The 27,166-nt window shown below is 39.0% G+C and overlaps 1 protein-coding gene and 1 long non-coding RNA gene across 9 annotated transcripts in view; one reads left to right on the forward strand and one right to left on the reverse strand.

The window, feature by feature from the left end:
• DMD (dystrophin) overlaps nt 1-27,166 on the forward strand; it is a 1,276,803-nt gene that overhangs the window by 149,321 nt on the left and 1,100,316 nt on the right. The gene's annotated exons all lie outside the window — the stretch shown is intronic.
• LOC308059817 overlaps nt 412-27,166 on the reverse strand; it is a 28,361-nt gene continuing 1,606 nt past the window's right edge. Inside the window, exon 2 of the long non-coding RNA XR_013926415.1 lies at nt 412-27,131. This is a non-coding gene — a long non-coding RNA (uncharacterized lncRNA). The remainder of the gene's footprint in view (nt 27,132-27,166) is intronic.

Consider the following 27,166-nt stretch of genomic DNA (forward strand, 5'->3'; position numbering starts at 1 on the left):
CTGATGTTGATATAGCCATTTATGGTCCTCTGACTGAAGGGATGCATACATTCATGTAATTTAGATAGCCTGGAGATTTACAGGCTTTACAGTTTGAATACAAGAAATTTGTGTGGGGAAAATGGAATAAAAGCTACCTGAATAAAGACATGCAGCTGTATTCTGTGTACATGGATGTAATCTGTACACATGTAAGCATGTAAGTGTAGGACAATTTCATTTTATTGCACTCATTAAAAAAATATGTTTAATTAACTTGACCCTAAATAAATACATTTTTAATGCCTTTGCCAGTACTTCTTTGGTCTGAATCAGTTGAGTAACACAGCATCAACCCCTACCACGCACGTTTAAAGCTCTTTTTCTTAAAAAACAAAAACAAAACAAAAAAAAACCAACCAAAAAACAAACAAAAAAACCCCTGAAATCCTAATCCTTGGCTTTGATCTTTTTTGCATTATGAATAAAAAGTGGGAAATAATGTGGACATTGCTTTCACATCCATGGGCTCTGCCTTAGTGGCTAAACTGAACCATTTCTCTTTAAAACACTGAGTGTGAAGCTGGTGTACCAGGGGAAGCTTTACAAAGCAGGGACGATGGAGCTGACATTTGAAGAACTGGGCCTTTGTGTCACAAGTTAGGCCAATAGATGTCAATCTAAATCCTAGGGAGAAAAGCAAACTAATGAGTCAGAGCAATGTACTGGTGCCATGTGTTTGCCCTCCAGACCTGAAACATTTGTTGGTTTCAGGGAAAGAATAACTTCAAGAAACTCAACTTGGAATTTAATTTTAACTGTTTTCAAAGATTGTGATGTTTTAAGATAAGATACTGCTTTTCAGTCACTTAAAAAAAATGCATTTCAAGTACTGTTGTGACCATCAGCGGCTTCCTCCTCCCACCCCCAGGAAAGCCTGAAGAGTGCATAAAAAGAGCTAAAATAAAAGGAACTGCTTTGTACAGTCTGACCTAATAAATGACCCCTGTCACATTAGCTGGAGATACCTTTTGAGAAAGCACATTCATGCAGTTTCTCTAATGATGCTTTCTGTCTCTTATACAAAAGAGCGAAAAATAAGGGGAGGGATAGGAGATGGATGCATGGGGCAGACAGTCCCTCCTGCCTGCCTGCCTCTGGGGCAGGGAGGTGGCAGTGAGGGAAGGGGCCAGGACTGGCAGCCCAGGAGCCCAAATGTGCAGGGATGGTTCCTGAGTTGTTGCCTTTCCCTGGCCATCACAGCCTCCTGTGGCCTGCCTCAGGCTGTCCCCTGGAATCCCTGGCCATGCGTCCTTATCAAATGCATATGGGCTTGCCTGGAAATTGGCCACCCCTCACAGCCAAGATTAAACATATAGGGAAAATAGTGCAAGACCAAAAGCATAGTGCTGCTGGTGCTCATCGTGGTATACACCTTATGAGCTAGAAAAAGGGTTCCATTCAAACCTTGCTATTTTAGGTAAAAATTTTAGTTGGTTTTTTTTTTAGTGGTACCCTGAAGGCTAGGCAATTACTTGCTGAACAACTTGTAGCTTTTTCCTTATTGGATGGAATAAATACATTATGGTTCTGAAAGGGCTTTTTGTTTGTTTTTATAAAGAAAACGCTAACTGTAGGTACAGTTTCTGAGCTGGCAGCCTTCTGTTTTACTAAATTTCAGGGTCCCGCAAAGCTGGGAAGATATAATTGAGAATTACCGCTAGGAGTTTATTATGTTTCTGAGGTATCCCGCTCTTGAGATGCCCACAGAGGGGGAGGGTGCTGGAAAACAGGCATACAGTTCACTCCAGCTTTGTCAGATGGATATTCCAAGTTGGTTGCAGTGATTTAGGTTGGTGCCAATGGCTTTTATTATGACTGGAGAAGACAGCAGACTTCAAGTAGTTCCATCAGGATTCTAGGTTTGTTTTGTTTCTATAAAACTAAATAATGATGCAAAATAAATGCCAGCAATTCTGCAGATACCAAAGTGCCAGATTTTCTCAGAAATCACCTGGGAATTTTTATTATAGTATTTTAATTTAATGGGAAGGTCTGTCTTGACACCAGTATGTCTAAAATACCTGCCATTTTACTTCTTTTGTAGGAATGGGCAGAAGCAATAAATGCTTTTTTAAATCAGAAAATGTTTACTAAGTGGAGATGTAAATTTATATGATTTACAGAGACACTGAAAGCCTATGACATTTACAAGTGGTTTTGAATTTGCTTTGAATGTGGATTTGTGCTTTTCTGACAGATTATGCTGGATCATTATAATGCCTAACAGGTGTTTTCAATGAACATTTTAAAGAAAAGGCTATATATGTCATAAACCCCTAACAATATGTGAACTTTTCTTAATCAAAGGGTAGACACAGGTGGCGACAGGCAAAAAGCAACATTGAAACGTAAGTTCTGAGGTGCTGTGATGGGGTTCTTGGTAGGGCTTTGGTGTCACCAGCCTTTTCAGACCAATGTTAGAAATGATAGAAACCAGAACTGTCTGGCGTCAAGAAAAACACACACATTTTTTTTTAAAGATGGTGTGAAAATATAAGTATTTTGAGTAAAAGTATAAGATCTGCTACTGTTATTGAAAACAGAAATCCCACTATATACATAAGGCTTTTGTTCTAGTGTTCTCTGCTTTTGATTTGATTTTCTTTGGTGACTTTTGATTTTGCAGATTTAGTTTTGGGTGCACCTCATTCTCAGGTGACCAATAGCAAATGCTTGTGATCTACTTCAGAACTTCAAGACTTTAGCCTACTTGTATCTGTGAAATACATAACATCGTGTAAAACAAGATCATGGGTCTTATAGAATTAGATGACAGGATGACAGTATGTTACTTGCAGTTCAGATGACTGCAACAGAGAATGTAATAAGCCATAATACTACAATTTTTCACGTTAGAATTTTAATATTTTGTTTTCTATAGCTCTTAAAACGTCATGCATTAAACATGTTTCAGAAATCGCAGTGAGTTAGCTATTCATAGTGTTATTAGAGGAAAACATTGTGACAACCACATGGAATGATGAAAATCTGTCCTACAGCCCCTTTCTATTCTCTTTCATTGAAGTTGTTAAAAAGAAACATAGCAGCCTGGAAGGACCTCACATTTAAAAGGTATTGTGGTCATACCTCAGAGGTAATAGCTTGATGCCTTGTGCTGCCGGCTGGGTTACAGACATAGCCCATAGTGTCTGGATCTCAGCCTACAAGAAGATAGGTGGCTCTATTCAACCCCTGCCCCTGCCGTAAGGGGAAACGATAGCAGGGAGAGGCTTTGTGTGGCGGGGACTTTGAGTACTTTGTTGGAGTCCAGAAAAGGGCAATTATGTTTGCCTTCTAGGAGAAAATTAAAAATAGGGTTTCTGGAATCCTGGAACCAGTTCTTCTAGGGGGAGAGTATTTTTGAGCCAGTAATGCTCTTGACTGCATATCTTTATCACAGATACCTCAAAGCTGTCATGCTAGAGAGCAGAGTGAAAATAGTGTCAACAAGAAAATAAAATGAGAAATTATTCTTCCATCAGCCTGTCCCCTGAAGTCATAGATGGTGTTGATTGTGTCTTATCTTAGTAGCATATACTAGGGAGGTAAATTGCAGTAACAATAGGAGGCAGCATATCTGATTCAATTGAGAAACAGTTTTAAAACGCTACTGTATCACATTTATTTGGATTAAGTTTTTTAAAACTCTGAGAGACGAGGTGACCTTTCAGTTGATTAATCCCAAAATGGAGATTATTTTTTGTGAAAGAGAAGCAGTAGACTCCAAAAAATGAAAAAAAATACCAGTCAGTCAGAATGCAGTGGTTTTCTAGGAGCTGGTCTTACTGGCACACAAAGAAGAAAAAATAATACAAGAGAATTGCTGGGAGACCCCACTTTACTGCTCTTTGCAGACCAGGTGCGGCCCGGCTGGAGAAAAAAGATGGCTGGGCTGTGTGATGGGGCTTCACCCACTGCAGTACCTGGCAGTAGGGAGGGAGAAGCTCCAGCTTCTCAGGCACTGCACCTCCACACAGCTCCTCCTGCCCACCCCCACACCCCCACACCCCCCCTCGCAGCAGGGCTGGGGCCGGGGCAGTGCCTGCCCAGGGGAAGGAGCAGGAGGTGAGGCCACGTCCAATGAGGGCCAGAGTTGTCACCTTGCAGTGACTTGACAGGGCTGCACCTGCTTATTAATGTGGTGCTACTGTAGAAACGGTTTGTTCCCTGTGTCTGTTAAGAGGATTTTCCTGTTTTACACTGTCAAAATCCTGCATATAATTTCTGCCTGATTTTCATGGAGGCATAATCAGACTTTTTACGCAGCTCCATCCCTGAAGACAGTTCTCTGCTGGTGTTCTCTTAAAATAAACCAGTTCTTTAATGAAACCTCCTGTAATGAACTGCACTGTCACTATAATTTTGTTTATTACAAAATATGAAAGACATCAAGGGAACTACGGTATATGTGTAATATTATTATAAGAGGGCCTTCTGCCAACACTGGAAACCACAGTTCAGCTCTTTGAGAAGATGGAATATGTTTGCGTGCAATAGAATTACAGTTCAGTTTATGTTTCTTGGAAACTTAGTACTTAACATTTATTTTATGACATCCCAGATCTCCTTATATGTTAATTGAAATAGATCTGCGAGGCTGAGATAATGGGAGATGCTCGCTCTGCAACATGTTATTTTGGTTTGGGTTTCGTTATTGTCTTTTGGTTATTAGGATTATTAACCATTAGTGCTTGCCTTATTTTACAGGCTGAGCGTTAACATGATTCTAAATAAGGGGATCTAAATAAGAAAATCTTGGTTTCCAGAATTATACTGTGATCTTACAGAGTTAATAAGAGCATTCTGGTATATATCAATGATAATAAAGCTGAGTAGTGCTTACACTGAGCTACCGTCGAACTAAAAATAAAGCAGAATGAAAATGAAGTATAAAAATTAAAAGAATGGCTTAACAGAGGAAAAGCCATATACAGTTTACAGCCTTGTTCTGCTGCCTTCTGTGGGGTAAAACTTGTGTCTGATTTCCATAAACTTTATGTTGAGTAATGATTAGGGGATTAGGCTCTTATTTTAGTGGTAGCTCAAAAAAGTTTCAGTGGATCATAGGTGAAAAGATGTGTTGCCATCATTGTAACCAAATGTCTGGGATGAGATCTGTATAAATAATTTACTCAAATTTATATACGGGCTGTCTCACACAATAAAAAAAGAAAAGAAAAAACAGGTCAGTTTTTTAGATCTGACTTTTTTCTTTTCCTGAAAAAATCAGGAATTGGCATCCTTTGAAACGCTCCTTATAGAAAAGCTTTCCAATGATACAATTCATTTAGCTTTGAAGTGTCATTTGGAAATTAAACATGAAGATACTTTATTTAGAAAACATCAAAACAATTCCTTTCAGGGGAAAAAACCCATCAGCTCCTGTGTTTGGAGGCATGAATCACAAAGTTCAATGAAGTCCATGCATATTGACAAACTAGATTAGTATGTGGGTTTTTTTTGCTTTGTTTTCTGTTGTTTCTTTGAAGTTGGCAGCATATCCTGGGGTCCCTGCGACTAAGCAGTTTTGATTCAATTCCCACTAATCATACCTGAGTGGGAAACAAAAGATAGTTCTGTCTGCCTGCCTGCCTTTTTTTCTCCAGGATGGTGTACACTGGAGACAGATCATATTTGCTGAGGGCTGTGATCTGAGTCTGTTAAAAGTCACTGGAAGTCCTTACATCGGTTTTAGTGGGTTTAACTTTAAGGAAGTACTAGTACCACTGCCTCTGCTCCTCCTCTCCTGGCCTTTGAGAACAGAGAGAGAGGTTTTGGGGAAGGAGCTGGGTGAAAAGGGTTCTTAGTTTTTCTTACTGGTTGGGAGGTTGTATGAGTGAGGCAGAAAAAATAATCAGTGAATTCTATTATTTTCTTCCATATTTTTAGTGCCGTACATGTGAGAGAACGGCCCTGAACCAGAGGATAACCTACCTTAGCTCTCCCCACCACTGCCATGCAGTCATGTGTAACCTGTCTGTAACCCAGAATGGGGTGGTCTTCTCAGCACCAGCTCTGAGGGTGAGACAAAATTGCAAGCTGAAGGGCAAAAGGGTGTATCCAGTGTATTCAGAACTTCTTGCTAAAAGCAGCATGTCCCACAAGCAGCTGAGAGGGGGGAAGACTAAAAAGACAGGTCCTCCCAGCAATGTCTGGGGAGAAGACATCTGGGGCTGCTGTTGGTAAACAGGGTGGCCAAGACCCTAATTTAACACAGGGTCAGAGCTGGTGTAACCTCAACATAAAGCTTTTGCTGGACCATGTAATTCTTGGCAGCCACCTCACCGACACCTTTAAAGGGCAGTAGCACGAAACCCTTCCACAGTGCATCTTACTCACTGGAGTACTGATTACTCACTTAAATAGGAAGTTACTAATTCAAGGCCATAATTGTCATGCAAGTGGCTTATAATATGGACAATGTTTTCCTCCTGGTTTTAGACACATTTTTTTAGTAGTTTTTGGTAGAAACTTCAGTTTAGGAGCCAACACTTAAGCGCACTGAAGAGTTGGATAAGCATCGCCTATTTATATTTGAAGACACCTCTGCTCGTATCCTCTGTGTGCAGACACACTTTGTGGTTTCAGTTTGCATCTAGTATTTGCACAAGTGGGTTTCTTTTTCATTGTCAATTTTTAAAACTTTTTATGGAGGCAAACAAACAATATTTTTAAAGAACCATTAAAGGTGCCAAGTGGAGAAGGAACCAGAGATTGCATATGATGCTTTGTTCTGGCTGATTAGTATTTAACAAGAACTGAATCTATAGAGTCAAATGAGATTCAGAATGTTTTTTTGTTGTGTACATAATCATATATCAGAGGAAATTTGTTAACTTTTCCAGTGTTAAAGCATTTAAACTGTATGGAACTGCTGACTTTTTAGCACAGAGAATAATAGAGGAATACAAATAAAGTAGTATTTTGAAATGTGGTGTCAGAAATATACATGTACATATACTTGGTACAATACTAAAACCACCAATTCAAAATTGTTAATAAGGAAGCTACTTATCTTAAAGCTAAAAATCAAGAAATATAATTTTTTAGTAATACAAACACCAATGCGAAAATTAAATACAAACACAATATACTGGCACATTATACTGTTAGTTTATTAATTTTGATCTCTGTAGCATATGGTAGTTTCATGCAGCTAGGGGCTATGGCCACCTGTTAATACTCCAGAGTACAAAAGAAGAAAGGATTTGGTTGTTTACTGATGAAAAACACAGTGATTTCCATATTCTGATTAAAAGCTATTTTCTTCTTTCAATACCTAGTGTGTACTTTTTTTCCAGTATAAGTAACTTTCTAAAATAAAAACAGTGCTGCAGATTTTATGGTTGTTTATTTAGAGGAAATCTGAGTTGTTTTTCCCAAAACCCCCATCAAGGCTTTAGAGAAATTACATTGAAAACTAGCTAGCAGCAGCACTTTCCTAGTGAAGGAAAATGTACTAAGATTTTTGTGCTGTGTTTCAATAAAAAAATAGTTTAATTAAAAAAAATATTGTTTGCAATAGGTCACCTAATATAAAAAAAAAATAATAATGAGCTAGTGGTGTACATTACTGTTACTTTATGAGAAATGGTTCAGAGATTCCAGGAAGCACTTCTGGTGCTCGTCCAGAGAAAGGCGCCGAGCCATTTCTCCCCAGCTGGCTTGTGGGTGGTTGGCAGAGAATCAGTGCCTGGCCCATGGCAGGTGGGTTCCCGCCAGTGACACGGGCTGGCTGACACTGCTCAGTAATGGAAATGCGGGCTGTTTCTCTGCAGCTGGGAGCAAAGTGCCTCCCCACCTGCCCTTCTTGGCTTCCCTGAAGGAGATGGACCCGGTTTACATCAGGTGGAGTACATAAGGTGTAATGGTATAGTAAAGCTGTGGCTGTCATATATCATCCACGGGCTAGGAAGGAATTTCCCGCTCACTGTATTTCCTCCCTATTGCATCTTGGTGAAAATTTGAAAGATGTATGGACCCACTGGAGCCAGTTGTTGCTGACTGCCGGACAGTCCCCACTTTGAAAAGAAGCATTTGTTGGAAAATCTGTGCATTTGGAACCAGTTATAGTCTCAGATGATGTGTTGTTGCAACTTTGCACATAGAAAGCCTAGGAGGCTGGAAGGGTTGCTTTTTAGACCAGTATCCCAAACTCAGGTGCAGAAGGAGACTTAGCATTGCTGTAGGATGGGGTGCAGAGAGGGTGGGGGAGAGCAGGGCTGTCCTTGCCAGCAAGCAGCTGGAGAGCCAACAAAGGGGGCAGTTTTGTGCATCTCACTTGGTGGAGGCATCCCAGGCATGCAGGGGTCTTGGCTGGTTGCTCAGAACTACCAGCGTTTATAGGTAACAGGTGGCATTTTAAAACTTTGCTGCCTGTTTTGAGTTAATTAAAACTTTGCAGCTGGAGCTCTTTCAGCTCAGAGCTTTGAGATGTTTATTTGTGGGAACCACAGGGTTGGCACTCAAACTAGACCTGAGTGTGAATCAGAAGTGTTTTGCTGTAATCATTATACTTTTAAAACAGACTAGATAGCTTTATCTTTTATGGTGGCAGATGTGAAACATACTTTAATTTTGTGTGCTAAATTATTCAGACCACTGTGGACGTGTCTGTGTATTATTCATCTACAGTTGACATCCTCCTTTCTCTTCTCTCTCCTTTTAAAGTAGGCATTCTTGGGGATTATTTCCTGGACCAGGGAGGTTTAGGGCACATTACTTTTCATTTCTATTCAGCTTACATCAATAAAAGGGAACAATTAATACTCCTTACAGTATGGTCTCTTGTCCACTGTAAATTAAATTTCATCAGCTCACTTTGCACAGGCAACTGAGCAGACATCCTGCATTATCGTATTAGCAGAAACAGTATTTTCATGATATGTTTGAGCATAATTAGTTAGATATTGCTCTATAAGTGCAGCTGGTTGATTGGAAAAGAGTTTGACTTGTGCTTACAGAAAACTGAACTTTGACCAGCGCTAACTGTGATAACTGAAATCTTACTGAAATTATGGGGTATTTTCAGAGGGTGCTGGTGTTAAAGCTTCAGCTAACTGCTGAATTTTAGGCTGGACTGATCATAACAGATTATTAATGTGATGGTAATGTATTGATGGCAAGAAATGCTGCAAAGTTTTTAGAGGCAGGTGCCGCCAAGACCACAGTAGCAGAGTGAGGATGGGCTACCTGTCTGTGTGTCTGCCTCCCCAAACAAAAGGGCTTATCCCCTAGATTGAACCCATCGTAACAGAATCAGTTTTTCTTTCCTCTGAGCTGTTCTATACCTGGTGGGGGAAAGGTGTGGTTTCCACTTAAAACAGGAAGGCATTTATGCCTCTCACTTCTCATTATACAATCTTATATGTGCTCTTTGTAGTGTCTTGATTTTTAAAAGAGAACATGCCCAAGTGTGTTCATGCTTTTGTAAAAAATGTTTCAATTTCTATCTAGGGGAAGTCTATTCTAAGACAACTTACGGTGTTTCCATTAGTTAGTTTCGAGCTAGAAGGACACTGCAAATGCTATATACAATGTGTAAATATATAGCATAAAAATTGGAATTACCAAAGACTGCAGATACTACTACCTGAGCCAGACCAGAAATTTTTTGTAGTACGGCGCTGTCTGACAATTATCAGTGAAAAATATTTTATTTCAAAGCAATCTCTGTGGGAAGTAGGCACCATCATGACATGGGGATGTCCCCAAAATGTGTCCTACCTGTGCTCAATGATGTCCCAGAGTGTGCTGGGCCATGGGCTGTGGGCTGCACTGGAGCGCTCTCCAGCATCTTGGTTATCAGGGACGCTGTAAGCCAGAGGTACTGTCTCGTGCCTTAAATGGAATCTTTGCTTTGCTTTCTCAGGTAAAAAGATCAGAAAGAATATCACTAAAAATTCCTCTTGTTATAGATATACTGGTCGATAATTCCCCTTTTCCACTGTTTCAGCTGATAAACTCTGTTCGCTTCTCTGTGTTCTTAATTGAGTTTTCTTAACATCTGTGACTGAACTTAAAGCCCTCTTGCCATGGAGTGGGTGTTTGTCAAGCCCCACAGTCCTGGTGGCCAAGTGCAGGTTGTGTGAGCACTCTGTGCATGCAGGTTTTTCCCAGGTCAGCTGCTACAGAAGAGCAGTGCAGGCCACCAGCTTCCTAGGGACTGGGGGAGCTAGGGCTGTGATGTGGCGGGCAGGACATGCTTCCCTCCTCTCTGCTATGAGTCTTCCTTAGTTGCTTTCAAACATCTTTTTTTTTGCCCCCAGCATAAAGACTTCCAGTGTACTTTGTTGTTGTTTTCTTCTTAGTATACATATTGTTTTATCCCTCTACTCATCTTTCCCTTTCGTCTTCTGTGCTTTTTTTTTTTTTTTTTTTTTTTTTAACAGAGAGTCATAGATTCATGAAATGGTTTGAGTTGGAAGGAACCTTTAAATATCAACTGGTCCAAATCTACTGCCATAAGCAGGGACACCTTCCACTAGACCAGGTTGCTAAAAACCCCATCCAACCTGGCCTTGAATACTTCTGGGGTTGGAGCATTCACAGCTTCTCCATCATTCCAGTGTCTCACCATTCTCAATTGTGAAAAATTTCTTCCTCTTCTCCAATCTAATCCTACGTATCCTCTATCAGTTTAAAGGCATTGCCCCTTGTCCTGTCTCTACAGGCTGTGATAAAGTCTCCCTATCTTTGAGTGAAGGGTTTATTCCATAATCTGAAATGTCCTTTTCATTAGCAATCAGATTTCTTCTGTCAACTGCTGGAGCTGAGGAGGGACAGCAGGCATGAGGGGAAGGACCACAACCGCAGTCGGTCTTCTGCTGGAATAGATCCTTTAGAGAAAAGAGGAAAAAATTTTAATCAGAAGAGGGTTTGGAAAGGTTTAAGGGCAGCATGAGAAGCAAGGCAGCTCTTGTTTTAGGTTCTTTAGGTACGTCAGGTACTATGGATGTGCCTGTGCAGGACTTGTGCTGAATGGGCTGGGTTGTTAAATCATGTCTCAGATTTATCATGATCTTTGCAAGTATGTTTTTGAGGTGAAACATCCCTGTGTGAGTTCTGTTCCTATCAACAGATATGTTAGTAACTGTGAGCTTGCTAACTTCCCAAAGCACAACTTAGTCAAAAGTCTTGGTATTTGAACTGACAAATCCTAGTGTCTTCTGTTCATAACTTTTGGCGTACATTTCCCTTCCCCTTACGAACCCTCGCGTGTGTTTTGTTTCAGTTATGTTTCTTTTCTAAAACTGCTAGCGAATAAGTGGACCAATGACAATCAATTTATCTAACGTTTATACAGTGTTCAGAGTATAAAGCATGGAAGTTGATGTAAAACTTAGTGCTGCAGGTAATTTCCTGGGTGCTTTGATTCTGAGCCTCATACATTGAACCATGTGATCTACTCAAATATTCAGAACTAATAAACCCATTTAAAACAGTCATGCTCTTGGTGGATGAGCTGTAGACTAAATATTATTTTATTAATACAGTCAATTAAATGTGAATAATTATAAGAATAATTTGTGCTAGTCATAGAAGGTTCATGAATAGAAAGAAGCAAAGTTGTCAACTTATTCTCTGCAAGTTAGTTGCCTCACTCTACCGCTAATTAAGTTCAAGGCTTTGAATAAGTAGTTCTAAGTTGCTTCACTACATGGTGAAGTGCTGCTCTGACCTAACAGGGATGCCTGAGCGACAACACATGGCAGTTTCATCATCTGATAGTGCAAGGTCCAGCGTGCTTCCTCCTCTCCAAATAAATCTCTGCCTGATTACTGCAATTCACAGCAGGTACTTTATAACAAATGCAAATAACATGATTGGAATAAGAGAGAGGACTTTTACAATGCATGGCTCTTGGTGGTTTTGAAAAAAAAAATACCACTTTTATTTCCCAGTCTATATTAGGTTAGATAATGAAGATGAGCTCTATCTTCATTTTTGCATAATAAGGAGGGATGAGGGGAATATTACTTTTTCAGAGTCTTGTATCTTTTTTCTTTTACTGTTGCTTTGTATTTGCTTACTTTTGCTTTAAGGATGATCTTGCATATTCTTGAACACAAGTTAGCGGTTTAAGTTCTGTTGTGTCCCTGATAAGCCTCTCCTGCTCATGGGCAGAAGCCCAGTAGGTATTAATGCTCTGTTGTCTTTCCCTCCAGTTAAATCCCTAGTCCCTGCAACTTGCCCCTAACAGTTTTCTAGAGGTAACGTATTTTACCCATCCAACATTTTTTCAGAATACCAGCGAAATCATTGGAATTAATTTCTAGACATAGGGGAAGTCACTGGTTTTCTGTTGCACTGTTCCTGTCAACTTTGTTAATGATAATGTAGATTTATTTGCATGGTGTCATCTATGTGCCTACGCACACAATAAAATTCAAGTTCCCATTCCTAGAAGGAGCCAGTCTAGTCTTTGTAACAAAATATTGTCTCAAATCAGTCTGACTTTGGAGGCCGGATATTTTTTTGTTTGTAATGATGTGTTATTCTTAAATTATCTTGTTTCATGTTTGTTTGTAGAGCTTGTGATTGTTTTGGTCTGTTGGTAAGTCCATTACAACTCTGTTGCACCCAAGTTGCAAATTGAGTCCTCACCAGTTTCATATGTTCAGAATACTGCAGTGGGTGGAAGGAGCAGAGCTGCTGGGCAAACCTAGCATGTTTTGCTAGTCTAATTAAAATCTTGGCAGTCTAATCAAAGTATTCGTCATGCAGTTACAATGCTATTAACACCTAGTGATCATATTATATACAGTTAATAAGTATACACCAACTCCCATATACCCACCCTTTTCTCTGGTGTTTGTTGACCTTTCTGCTACCTCTCTGCATCTCAAGGTGGAAGGTTTCAGCCTGGGGAGTTGGAATTCAGGGAGTCACTGTGCCCACCCCCAAGTCCTTTACTGCAGGGAGAGTGATGTTGCTGTTATCAGTTTCTTCCTCCTTGCTCCAGGATGCATGTGGGGTCAGTTTAGTGTGTGTGCTACTGTGCTCCGCACCCAGCTCTGTAATCCCATGTCACGTATGAATTTGCTTTTGGTGTGTTTTTTAAGTATGCTGGCTAGTGACTCTTTATTACCCTTAAAACTAATTTTGGCCAGGCTACACAGGTCTGGTGATGAGGGATACAACTCCTGAGGGGGTTGTAGCCCAGGGTCTATGTGGGTCACCCTGCACCCATGCTCTTGGGCCAAAGGTGGCTCATTTTACACACAGTAACACCTCGGTTTTACTGTCTACCAGTTACCGAAGTGCATATTAACAAGAGGCTTAGGCCCAGGGGCTGCTCCTCCTGAGAGCCAGCCTCCAACAACCACTGTGCAGCATTTGGTAACCATCCTGCCTTCACAAAATGCGCAATGTCTTCTAAAAGCTTTTATTATAAAGATACAGATCATAGGAGAGTAAGCCAGGAGCCACCTGTGCAATGAGGTGGCGGGCAGCTGGGCATGCACACCTCTGCCTTAGCTGCGGTCAGTCCCTGTGTAATTAAATCACCCCGGTCTTAGGAGAGTGTTTCTGACCACATAACAGAGCATAGCATCTCTTATTATCCCCTTAACCCCTGGGCATGATTTGTAGTGTTTTTTGTTTTCTCTGTGTCTTTTTACATGCTTTTTAAAGTTCCATTAATGTGGATTTTCCTGGGTCTCTCCGTACATTTGTAAACTGCTATTCCAACCTGTGTGTGTATCGGTATGCCTGCGTGCGGGGGGTGGTAGAGGATCTCCTTTTTTTTGCTACCTCCGCATACTATCCAAGACAGAGTTTCCATTTGCTAGAAGGCTTGATGGGCTTTGGCATGTCATTTGTGTTCATGTTTGTCATCCAGAAAACTTTTTTTTTTTTTTTTTTTAATATTTTAGACTTACATCTTTTCTGTGATTTGTCATAAAAAATCTAAATTGTTTATTGTCTCTGGAGCTTGGAATTTTAAAACTCTAAGTTAATTTAAAAAACCCTGCTCAAATAGAGGCACCTTTGTTAAAAATTGTCCCACAATTATTTTTTTTTCAGAGTTCTGGAATGTCTTCTGGTTATCACAAGGATATGTCTGTTTCATGGAAGTTTTTATACCATTTGAATGAGCTGTGTGCTACTTGTACATAAGAGGATGTATTTTTGGCAATGCTTCACTTATTGAGGGAATTATTTTTAAAAGATGCCTTTAAGACACCAAATGTTTATAGGTGTTTTCTAAGAATTTTGTTATGAACAGAAATTGTTAGGATAGACTTTTTGCAGAGTGGTTCAGGCAAGCAAACCAGGCTTAATGAATGACAACCTTGGCCTCTCTTGAACTTGAAACTTAGGATATTTTTGGTGGAGCCTATAAATCTTTACCTTACAATGGCAGGCTATTATTTTTAAATAGTGGCAGTGAGGCTGAAGGAAAAAGCAGTTTAAGGACATAGAGAAGTAATCTATAAGGGCATATCCACAAGTGGAGAAAGGCACACAAAACACTAATACGGTTTTTACAGTGAGCTGATTGCTTAACCCTCTTCTGACACTTTTTATTGAGGCCGAAAAACAACCCTGTGTAAGACAAGACCTTTTTCTGAGTTAAGGTAGAAGAACTTCCTCACGCTAGGGCGTCCACTGGAGGAATCTGTCTGAAGTAATTACTGAGCAGTAAATTCAAATGCAGCCTTACTTTGCACAAAATCCCCCATGTAGGCAACCACCAAGATAACTGGAATGGACCATGGGATTCACTTGGAAAATGAATGCACAGCCATTGTCTCAGGCTGCCACTGTGAATATTATAACAGTACCCATGCATATGAAAACAACATTTAAGGGATTTAATTTTGAGATCGCTGCTGGCAAGAGCTTAGCACAAGAGCATATATTGCAATTAATATCTTTCAAGCAATTGTGTACGTTTACAACATATCCTGTCATTAAATCATGTGTAGTAATCTGGTAGTAATCCCCTGGAGGGGCCCATCAGTGAAATTTGCTGAACTATATTGAGCTCTAAGGCTTAATAGTCTAGGAATGATGTAGGACACGGGTGAAATATTCCTGTAGTAATACCTTCTCAATGTTTTCTTCCGTAGCACGAGGGTAGCTATTGTGCAATAATTGATAAAGTTTATTATGTTGAGAGATATTTTCTGAGCAAGGATTAGACACAGACAATTCAAAGACTGATAGATTATCAATTTCTTTAGAAAATAAATGAAGAACTGTCACCACAAGGAGTACATACAATGGTTCCTGACGTACATTATCTGTCACTGAATTGTGAGTGCGCTGATGGCTGTGCATTAAGAAGCTCCAAGCTGATTTATGCAGTTTGTCAGCCAAGAAGGAGACTTGTTTATCCCTTAGTGGAATAAGCACCGGTGATTTTTGTGACCTGTAGCTATGTAGAAGACTTTGGTGGTCTCCAGCTTTCCTTATTTCTAGAGGCTTTTAAACTAGGGTTGCTAGAAGCCCATTCAAGCACCAGGTATAGCAATTACCCTATTTCTGTCAAATTCCATATTGCAATGAGCCCTGGATATTTTATCATTTCCTCCCATATGCCCTGTCTAAATATCTACTCTAAAATGATACTATAGTTGTGCATGTTTGCATGTATATATATATTTGTGTATATATGTGTATACACTCACATACATATATAGGTCTTACTGTTCAGTTCCATTTGTATGGATGGTTATTTCCTTCTGCTTTCTCTCATTCTTTCTGCTTCTAATGAAGAAGAATGCTTCTCTTGGGAGAAGAGAAAGGCATGTAGTCTTAAATAAAGTAAAATATTTTATTATTTCAGTTCCCCTAGTGATGGATGTGGGAAATGCAATTAACCTCTTATTCTCCCATGCAATTTCTTGAATTCCACAGAGATGTGTATGTATGTGATGCATGTTTTGGGACTTCACACAACTCCAGTTTTCTATATGTTTGCAGATAGGAAGAAAGGAGAAGAAATTTAGATGTTATGTTAATAAACAAGATATTTTGAGATAGTGACTATATAATTAGTAAATATTTCTGAAGTAGTATCAGTGGAAACAACCAATGCAACTTGAGAACTGGGAAGCAAAGGCTGGTATCTGCTTTCAATCCATGAATTCTTGAAAGTGAAGAACGGTTTCTTGATTCCTTGTGAGATTTTGGAAATGATAAATTAAGGATTTCTCTGTTTTACATATTTCCCTACTGTTAGTATCTCTTTCTCCTGAACGTAAAGGTATGAACCCAACAACAAAATCAATTACAGTTTTGTCAACATTGCATTTTGTACTGAAAGCTATATTGTTATGCTTTACAGAATTGGATCTTTGTGTTTATTGTAGAAGTGTGGAAAAGGTAAAATAATTTTGTAACATCTTTTTTTGTTAATCGTTATTTTTTCTTGCTCATGCTGTCATCATTGATTGTCACTTATTAATACATCCAGTTGCTTAACTTGAAACAGGAAAATCTCTCATGCCAGGAAAAAAAAAAAACAGAAAGTACAAACCCCACAGAAGCCTTCTATTGATAGTTATAAAGATGACATACTGTTTTCCCTCTCAAAACTGAAATGAAATGCTGCCTCCACACTGAGACTTTGAATGCTGATCTTCAGCTGTGGGCATTTTCTAGCCAAATTATAAACCCTTGAAAGCAGGATATATGGTAAAAAGGTGGAAAGCTCTTTAATTTTTTGTCATGCAAACATTGCTGTACAAAACCACACAGCACTACTAAATTCAGGGGTGGCTGTAACTACAAAAGATGAGAATAATACCAGTGATTTAACCTGTGTTGCGCTGTTCCCATCAAAGCTTACTGACTGCATTTTGCCCAGGAGGCACTGGGGCAGAGGAAATAAAGAAATGACTGTGTCTGTGGGGGTGAAAAAAGCTGCTATGATGTTGTCTGCAGTGTTGCGCAGTGCTTGATGTGGGGCACAGGTCGGTGATGTGCCCAGTCCCTTTTTCCTTTAAGAAGTGATCAAGTGTCTGAGAGGAGTGCCCAAGGAGACCTGCTGGCCATGCTGAGTTTCTGCTGGTGCAGGTTGAAGGCTGGGCTCCCAGGGTAGCAGGGTGACAGGAACCTTTGGAATCCACAACATCCAGCAGCAGAGTCCTGTAATTTAGCTACATGTAGTGTGAAGTACTTCTTTTTGCTTGTTTCGAACCAACCATCTGCTGATTTTTTTTTTCCTTTTTTTGTCTCTTTTGTATCCAGATCTTGTGCTAACAGAGACACTGAAAAATTGTTCTTTGTTCATACTCACTGAAGACTCATGATTTAGTACACTTCAGCTATGTTCAGCTGCAGACTTTCCTTTTCCAGGTAACTGGAAATACAAAATATCCCGCTGGGTCAGACCAATGCTGCATCAAGCCTGGGATTATTTCTCCAGCAAATGGCAACAAGAGATGTTAGTCAGAGAGAACACATGAACCTGGACACTTTCTGAGGTCCATTTTCTTTTCTTCCCCCAGCATCTGCAATTACTGTATTAAAAATGCTGGATGTTACATTCTGTCCCTATTCTTTTTAGTATCTGTTTATAGACCTGTTGTCCATGAATTTATCTAAGACTATTTTAAACCAGTTGAACAATATCTGCCTCCATAACTTTCTTGGGCAGCAGGATTCAGAAGCTTGTAGCCCACTGCCTGAATAAATACTTTCTTTGTGTCTTTTAAATCATTTGGGCATTAAATACCCCTAGTTGTTGCTTTGCAAGATTTGGTAAATAACTTCCTTATGCAGCTTGTTCACCGCCTTCATGCTTTTCAAGCCTCTGTCTTATTTGCCCTATCTCTTCTGAGCCGCCTTCTCTACAAACTGAAGCATCCCAGCTGTTCAAGTCTCCTCATAAGGCAGAAACTCCAGCCCCTTGATTATTTCCAGTTGCTCTTTCAATTCCACTGCGGCCTTCTGGAGACCAGAACTGCATGCAGCCCTTCAGGTAGGGACACATCACAGGCTTTTGTAGCAGCAAAGTGAACCTCTCTGATTTGCTCTCAGTACACGTGGGCATGCCCAGCATTGAGTCGGCTCTTTTTTTCCACTCTGCAATTTGAGCTGATGATTTTGGAGAACTGTCAGTGGTGATGCCAGGACCTCTTCCTGGACTTGTACCTGCCTAACTGGTCCTCAGTCCCTCTCTGGCATGGTTTAAATGATTAGTTCCTTGATATATAATGCTGCACGCCTTCCTTGGTTATGTGCATCCCCTGGGCAACCTATTCCTCCTTGTCAGGTTCAGAGGACCTAACTTGCATGCTCACTCACACTCCCCTCACCTTACCTTGAAGAGTCTTTAGTCGTCCTTTATATGGAAGCCATTTCTCCCTAGCTTTCAATCATATCTGTTGTCTCTGATTTTTCTGCTATACCTTTTCAGTGATAGGGGAAGTAGAACAACTCACAGTATTCAAAGTATGAACGTCTGAAGACTTTAAATAATACTATAATGATATTTTGTATGGTGCTCTCTATTTCTGTCACAGTAATGGCCAGCATTTGATTTGCTTTTTGACAGCTTCTAAGATGGAGTTGATATTTTCATAGACCTTTTATAACTCCAAGATCTCTTTCCTGAGTGGTAATAACTAGTTCAGAGCCCATGCTGAGTACGTAAATTTGAGATTTCTTTTTCTCCACATATTCTCGATATTGAATTTCATCTGTCTTTTTTATCGCCTAGTTGACACTCAGACTCTTCTGCATCTCTCTGCAGTGAACTTTCATCTTTATTTCCCGGAATACCTTAGCAGTATTAGGAAATTTGAAACTTGCCTTCTTTTTCTAGATCCATGTAACGATATAAATATACCTTATATGTTGACCAGCCCTCACACTGATCTGTGAAACTTGGCTGGTGACGTACATGTTTGAGAAAGCTGAATGCTTTTGGCATTTTTTTCCCTTTTATCTTTTAATATTTTTTTTGCTCATAAGAGAAAGTGGACCTCTTATCCAATGACATTTTTGTTTCTTTAAGATCTTTAATGAGTAACAGTATTGAAAATTCTTAAAGTTGTATAAACTGGGTTTGTCGTGACTGTGTGCTCACTGACTCCTTCAAAGAACCCTGCTAGATGCGTGAGGCATGGTTTCCCTCTGTAAAATCCATTTTCCCATTATGTATCTGTGTCTGTTAATTCTATTTTTATTATCATTTCTGAAAATTAGACCGGTACTGTGATCAGACCTACTTGTTCTTAGTTCCAGAAGAGTTTTTTTTAAAATGGGTATTGCATTTGGCACTTTTCATCCAGACGATGTTGAAACAGTTTCATGCAGTAGCTGAAGTACTTATTGTGTTTTTTGATGTATTTTGTACTTGAAATATATATCATCATAAAATAATTTCAAGCCTATTTGTATATTTTAGATTAAAAATATTTCTTCCAGTTTTATTGTTAGACTTTGATGCATCTATATTCTGGTCAAGATTGTCCTTATGAGAAGATCTATATGGGTATATTTATCAAACTGGGAAAAAAAGTCAGTGGAATGATTGCAGAGTGACAGAGTACTTTAATCTGAAGTATTTTTTCTGTTTTAAAAAAAATAAAGTCATCACTTGTGCTGCACTGCTAGAGAATAAATCAGGTGTTTAAACACAGGGCATTTTAAATGTTTGACAGTGGCTGGAGCTGCTGGCTGGGCTGCTGGTTCTTACCCAGGGTTTATGGAAGACCTGTGCTTTTCAGGAGGAGTATAGGCCAGGCAAATAACCAAGAAGCACATAAAATTTTATTAGATAAATTAAGTTCAGTTATCTGCAGGTCTCATAAAAAATCTAGAGGTTTTAACAAATAGTTTGACCACCAAATGCCTGTGTTGCTGTTGTCATCCATATGGGACATGTTGCTCTATCTTCCATGGACTGATTGATTTTAGAGAATTTTAAATTTACCCCACTTTTTCCGATATTAACATATCAACTAGTTTTATTTATGTAACATGCATAATCCATGATTTACTGCATAAAACTAGTTTGAGTGCATTTTGGTCATATGAAAGTAGGCACTCGGGCTGTATGTAAGAGGACCTATAACAGAAGATTGCCAGAAATTTCTGTTTTCCATATTAATAACAAAGCTGCCCCAGCTCTGATCTAAATTACATTTTTAAACTTACATGAAATGTTTTTAGAGGAAGCAGTCGTTTACGCACAACACAATCCCTTTGGACTTTTGTCAACCCTCAGGTCTAATCACATGAGCTTTGTATACATATTGCATAAGCAACTAACATGCTTGAAAAAAAACACCCAAGCAACCTGTAATTTAAGATGCACTGATGAAATTAAGTCTTTTAAAACAATTAAGATTTTAAATAATTTCTAAGGGAATAGACTTCTTAGGTTTTAAATCTCCTTAGTTGGACCTCCTTCAGGCCATTGTAATACTCAGGTGCCATTTGATTGCTGTTGCTTATCGTTAATGATTAAAAACAATAAAAATGTTTAGTAAATTTTCCCATCATCTTTGCTTTGTCTGTCTTACAGAGCACTGAATTCAGTGCGTTGTACACATCTTATCTCGTTGCCATCAGGGTATATATCTTTCCTGCAATATATTTAGTAAGTTTAAAAGCAGGAGGCAGCATGAAGGTGTGGTATTCTACCCTTATAAATTTAAGTCTGTGGTTTCTGTCCTATGTCCAGTTCAGATTCACAGGTAGATTCAGTTGGCATAGGTTCACTGAAACTAGACAAATTAGTAAGTAGCTGGCTGCAGTGATTTCCAAGTCTTCTAAATAGTGCATACCTTCGAGTGGTATGTATGTGTGTCTCCAGAAAAGCTACATGAATATTAATGTAATTTATGCAGTGATAATGACTCTTACAAATTTGTCTGTAATGTAAGTGACTTGGAGTCCTGAACTCATCATTTTGATCTCTTTTCCTGTACTCTGACTTCTAATTTATTAGCCATGGAGTTATTTTGAAAATCCTGAAAAATGCACAAGCCACTCTGTGCTTATCTCTGAGTTGTTACCTTTTTAAGATTATTATTTTTTTTTTTTTAGTGAGAGTATGCCATTCTGTTGTTTTGCTGAATAGGATGGGTAACTTGCCCAATAAAAACTAATAAATTTGCAAGAAAATTAAATTTTTCATTTTCTTCTTTACTAGAGAAAATTATGCATGCTTTCCACTCAAAGGTCAGGCACTGCCTAAACTGCTTGACAAAGCTTGTTATTTAACCAAAGCGCTTCAGTTCACTAGTGTAATTCATCAGGAATTGAGTGTCATATATTCTGAGTGATAAGAAGATAAGAGTGCCTCCACTACTTTATGGGAAACATTACAGATAAATAGATAGAAAGACAGATAGATAGATATGCCAGTCTTTTGAAAGGACTCAGTACCTGCTGTTGCCAAACTGGAAATGAAGTGCATGCCTTGTATTTAGCAGTAGATAGAAAGATGACAGGAAGAGGGAAGGACTTTAAATGCAGAAAAAAAAAGACTTTTTTTTTTTATTATAATGTGCTTTTTTTCTGATGTCAGAATTCCTAATTAAATGTTGCACTAAGGACATATACTAGCAGATCTCTGGTGTTACTGATATATTCACGTTAAAATATTATGAGCACTCTGCATATTAAATGTGTAATCTCCTAATCTTATAATGCTGTGGACCCTATGTATTTGAATTTACCTGAGATTGGACTAATTTAATTTGGGGCCCTAATAGATAATTTGGGTTTTAGACATGTGCTTCTAACCTTGCCTGAATACAAGAGAGAAAAACATCAATATGATTACATTTAGGAAGGAATTTCCTGATAGAACCAGATTCTGTCATAGAACACTAATCTTGAGCCCTTTTTCAAAACTTATTTATATTTCTACAGAGTCAATTACCTCTTTTTAGTGGAAGAATTTTCCTACTGATACCATTAGTAAGAATTTATAAGCAATTACTTGTAAGGCAATCTCATCCTGGCTTTGTGTCCTCCTGATCATCATTGGCCAGTTTAGCAATGAACTGCTTTGCAACACTAGTGGTATCCAGTACGTCTTTTGGTTGAAGTAAAATCTTTGGTTTTATTTTCTGTGGGTTTATTTTTACATTTCCTTAACACATTTTTGTGTTTAGTGTCCTATTTTTTAATCATAGTTCACTTGCAGCAGCATCATTTTGCAATCATCTTGACATTTGTAATGTCAGCTCTGCAGACTTGCATTAACTTCATTTTGCCATCATCTTGATGTACTAACCTGTACATAGACCCGAACAGAAATAATTTAACATTCATCCTAGTGTGTGCAGTAATGTCTCATTAGACTTGAACTAACAGAATTTTGTCATCATAATTTGCTGTCATAATAACCCAGTCTTCACAGATTTAATGTGACAGTCTTTTGCCCCTGTAACTAAGGCTTTGAGGAACTGTCGTCCAGGGGGACTTAAGGTGAAATCAATGTAATTAAAACACAGATCCTTAACAGTCCTACGCTTTAAGCAGTTTGTCACATATTTTAAACTGTAATTAATCATGCCAGTGTTTAGCACTTGTTTAGCTTGTAAGTGCTTATTTTCTACTTGGGAAAGAAAAAAAACAACCAACAAACCACCCCAGAAGTTGAATGATGAGTGACTGGCAGAACTGCTAATAGAACTTAGGTCTCCAGATTGTGAGTGTACTCCTGTATCCATTGGGCTGCTCTCCTTTCACAGCGCAATGGATTTTGTTTATGAGATGAATACAAACTTGAACTGTGTGTGATGAGTTGTATTAACTAGTCTGTAATTCTTGTTTCAGATTTACAGAAATATGGAGGTGAAAGGCATTAGATTTCTTCTACCTCAGGGGTTGAGATAGATCAAATACACTTTATTACTCTTGAAAAAATGTGTGAAACTTTTCCTTACAAGCTTCTTCTTACACAAAATTGACAACCTCTGCGTGCATATGTTTTCATATATATGTAAGTAACCTGGTACTCTCACAATTTTCTCCTAATATCAAATCTAAGTTGACTTTACTCAAATGATGTCCCTCTCCTCAGCATATGTGAAAAATAATAGTTTTGTCATCTTTAGACGTTGAAAGGCAGCACCTATGTACTCCTTTGCTTTTCCTTTCCAGACTAAACACATGACTTTCCCTCAATCTTTCTTTACAAAGGAAACTGCCTGTTTGGATGTTTGTGATGCTAAGTGCCCTCCAATTTATCTGTGGCTTTCATGAAGTGTGTCAAAACTGAACACAGCTGAAACATTGACTGGAGCAGAGTAAAGCTGAGGGAGTACATGATGGGGTGACTAGGATACAGCACAGGCAGCTGGCCCCCGAGTTGTGTTTTCCTAAAGAAATCTGTGTTTATGTTAGCAGCTAACACATTTGCTATGCAAAATGACCTTGAATTGTCTTTGGCAGAGCTGATACTGCTTGCCTGCAGACCTAGGTGAATTCTGTCTTGTACTATGGATTGTTGACTCTTGTTCATAATTACTTCTTAGTTCCTTATTGATATTCTTTGCAATCAGCTTGGCATTTTTCCTCTGCTCCTTGCATATTGTATTTACTTTTGTTTTTTAAATACCGGCTTCTCTTCTAGACTAAATTTGTTTTTGTTTGCAGTTGTTTGTTTTTAACCAGAGGAACTTCCTTTGGTAGTAATGACATGTAGTCACCTAAACAGTGTTTTCAAACATCTTCCAATTATCTTTCACATTTCTGTGTTTAACTTCTTTCTCCTTACTGATGAAGGTTTATAATTGTTTTCAACTTTGTGAAATTGGGTCTTCTGAAAAGATGTATAGATACGCATACGTTACTGTCACCAGCACTTGCTTGTGTTTGCACTCAGTCTCTCAGTGACATACATGCACATGAATGTGCATGTGTCCATAAAAATTCGTTAGTATTTCACTATTTACATGTGATACAAGTAATCAAGTTATTACTAGTTGCATTTAAGCAACTGCTAATTGTGGAGTCAGTGATCAGTTCCTCTGTAATGTTGATGATGGTTGAATACAGACCTTCATCGGGTGAGTTGCAGTGGCTTTCAGAATTGGGTAAATTTCACATTTTGGATCCACCCTTTGAACCCATCTACACACCAAAGGGCTTTCTCTTCAACAGGGGGACCTCATGTGATGTGTTGTATCTCACTACTGTTCTGTGTGCCCAGATTTTCTTTCTGTGGGCATTGAGAAGACAGGGAGAAGAGAGACAGTCTGATCTCGGCCTTTCATGGTCTGGATGCACAACCCAAAAGAAAGCCAGAGCCAAGCACCCTCTCCTTGCCCCTCCCCGAGGGCAGTTGGGGCAGGAGCCGATTTTAGATACTCAAAAACTTTCTGGAGGAGAATCCTCTCTGTAGGTTATGTGGGATGATTATGGTGATTGGATTGAACAACATGCCTAAAACTAGAGAAAGGAATATTAGTTAATAAGATGTTCTCCCTTCTGATCATATGAACCTCTCTGGAGAGATTAAGATTAGATATTTTATAGACGTAAATGAGTAATTCTAATTCCTCTTTATTACTTGGACTCCTACCATGTATATATCAGTAATTAAAATCTTCTTCCTCTTCTCTTCTTCGTACTCTTAATATCAGGTTTTATATAATTTGCTATCCTTTCTTACACTTTCCTTTTGATGGCTCAGTATATCTTCTGAGTAGTCTGGTTCAGCTGACTCCAGTTAAGATTGATTTAATTTCTGCTGAGGTGAAAGTTTCTGAAAGTTGGAGAATTTACAGGGTTTGAGAATACAGACCTGCAAAGCACAAACAATATGCATATGGGAAACGGAGGCAGCGAATACCACCCTGCTAAATCTGCTCAGGACCTCGCCCCAAAGAGAGTTCCCCTAGGTAAAAAGGACTGGTTGTTCTTTAGCTGAAGCTTTCCAAAACAGAAAGTGATTACTGCTTGTTTCTAGATTATTACTTGTTAAGTTGAATGAGTAAGAAGTGAGCCCAGCCCTTCTTTGTGTTAGCTGCTCTCCAGAAAGAGTAAGCCCTCTTTTGCGGCCACTATGGCACAAAGGAGACAGCTTGCTTGGGGAGAGCACAAACACAGTAATCAACTAATATGCTGGTTCATACCCTGGAGCATGTTCTCAAACAGAAGTGTTTCATGATATAGAAATATATTGAATGGAAACTGGATGTTTTTTAACAGCCCCTTGCATATGAAAGGGCTTTACTTTAGTCATTATATTGACTGCTGATTTTCTAACTATAAACTTCTATTTGTATCTTCCGCTCTGGAAGTTGAAATCTACTACTTTCTTCAGAATTTAAAGCAAGTGATTTTTGGGTTTTTTTTACCTTTTACTTTCTGGCCTGCAGAACAAATAAGCATAGAGAGAAAAAATAAAACAAAACAACCAAACCTTGAAACCTGTACTCAAAACCTCTACAATATTTTTCCTTTTGAATTAAAAATAGGCTAAGAAACAAAAGAAAGAATTTCTTCAGTGGCTCACATTGGAAAGATTTTCTTTTTTCTTTGTAAGTTTTTTTTTTTTGCCTTGCTGATTTCACAGGAAAATCAGAAGCTGTCTGTGAACTTCTGTTGTGATAAAGTGGTTGAAGATTTCTTTTTGCTCTGTTGCTGACACACAAGTGGTTTGTTTGGTTTTTTCCATAACAGGAAGTGAATAACAAAGTCTCGGAGCCAATATACCACCAGGGTGAAACCCCACACTGCGAGTTAGTGCTTAAAACATTCCCATCCCACTTCTCCCTTCACATCTGTCCCATAGTCCCTAGAGCTCAGCGCTTCTTCCCACACAGATAGATGTGGTATATTTGCAAATCCTGGTAAGAGCACAGAGACATCTTGTTATGAGCCTAATGGCTGAACTGAGTGACAGGCTTGGATTCCCTTTATTATTTCTTTTTTAGGTCAGAGTTGGCAGGGAGTTAAAAGCAGAGTGGAATAAATGTTGAAATGTTTTCTGAAATTCTAATCAAAATATCATCTGTCTTAGGTTTATGCTTTAAGCCCTCTGCCTGATGTTGTGTTGTATTGGCAAACAACATGTGCCACTGGGATGTTTAAAAAGTCATAAGAGGTTTGTAAATCAGTTCTGCACAGCATGCTACCTATTTGTTATTTTCTTGTTTTATCTGTTAACAGTAAACGAGATGCTGTCTGTGTTAGATGATAGAAACGGCAATATGGTGTGCTTTCTTTTGTTGGGGGTTTGTTTGGTGCTTGTATCATAGTAAATTACAGTGAGATGAAAGATTTGTTACTCTGTAGAGGCTGTTAACATGGAGTTCTCATTGGATTTATTTATGTTCAATTGCAGACCTTTCCTCCCATATAAATTATTCTGGCTACTGTATATTTATTTTCTATGTCAAAAACATAATTTTCCAATTGTCTCTTTTCCCTGCTCCCCATGCACCCCCCACACCCACCCCCCTGAGAAGTCCTGAATTTCAGTGTAGCCCTTCAATATGGTACAGGACAGGAAGAGCTAGAGACCTGAGAACTTGGTTCCCATGACTAGTCTAAGGTTTGACCATTATCTTTGCGTCCTAACCTCCCTCTGGTGAAGCTTGTGGAGACAGTAAAATTGACTGCCATGTTTTGGATGTTGAAATACATTTCTTTTCTAAGGTCATGCTGATGTATGCTGAACCCAATCTCCTAAACAGTTCCTGAACGGCTGTTTATTGTTGGGCCTTGTTTTCAGATTGCTACTGGCCTCTTCGGCGTTTTCTCCATCTCTGCATTACTGTCACGCTCCTGCCATTAGAAAGGAAATACGTTCATCTTTATCAATACTTGGGTTTTGAAAGAACTTCTCAAGCAGGAAAACAAACAGCCTCTGTATAAAGTGTTTGTTAATGGGTGGGTGAAAATCACCCTAAATGTTACAGTGAAGAAGAAAAATTTTTCATTTAACGTATTATTGATTGTGAAAGAGGAAGGCAACATTAAACTAGAGCTGCCAGCAATCATTTGAAAAAATACACATTTTTATTATTCCAAGTCGTCTACATTTTCCAACCTCTCTGTGTCTTTGAAGCTTGCTCCTTTCCCCTCTTGTAGCACAGGCACTGTAGTCTCAGAGCATCGAGCACTGCTGCTGCAGGTCAGAGCCTGATGCTTAACAGCATCTAGAAGAAAGAGTGAGGCAGGTGGCCTCTGACTA

This window comes from Falco punctatus, assembly GCF_963210335.1.
Source record: "Falco punctatus genome assembly, chromosome: 2".
Lineage (NCBI taxonomy): Eukaryota > Metazoa > Chordata > Aves > Falconiformes > Falconidae > Falco > Falco punctatus.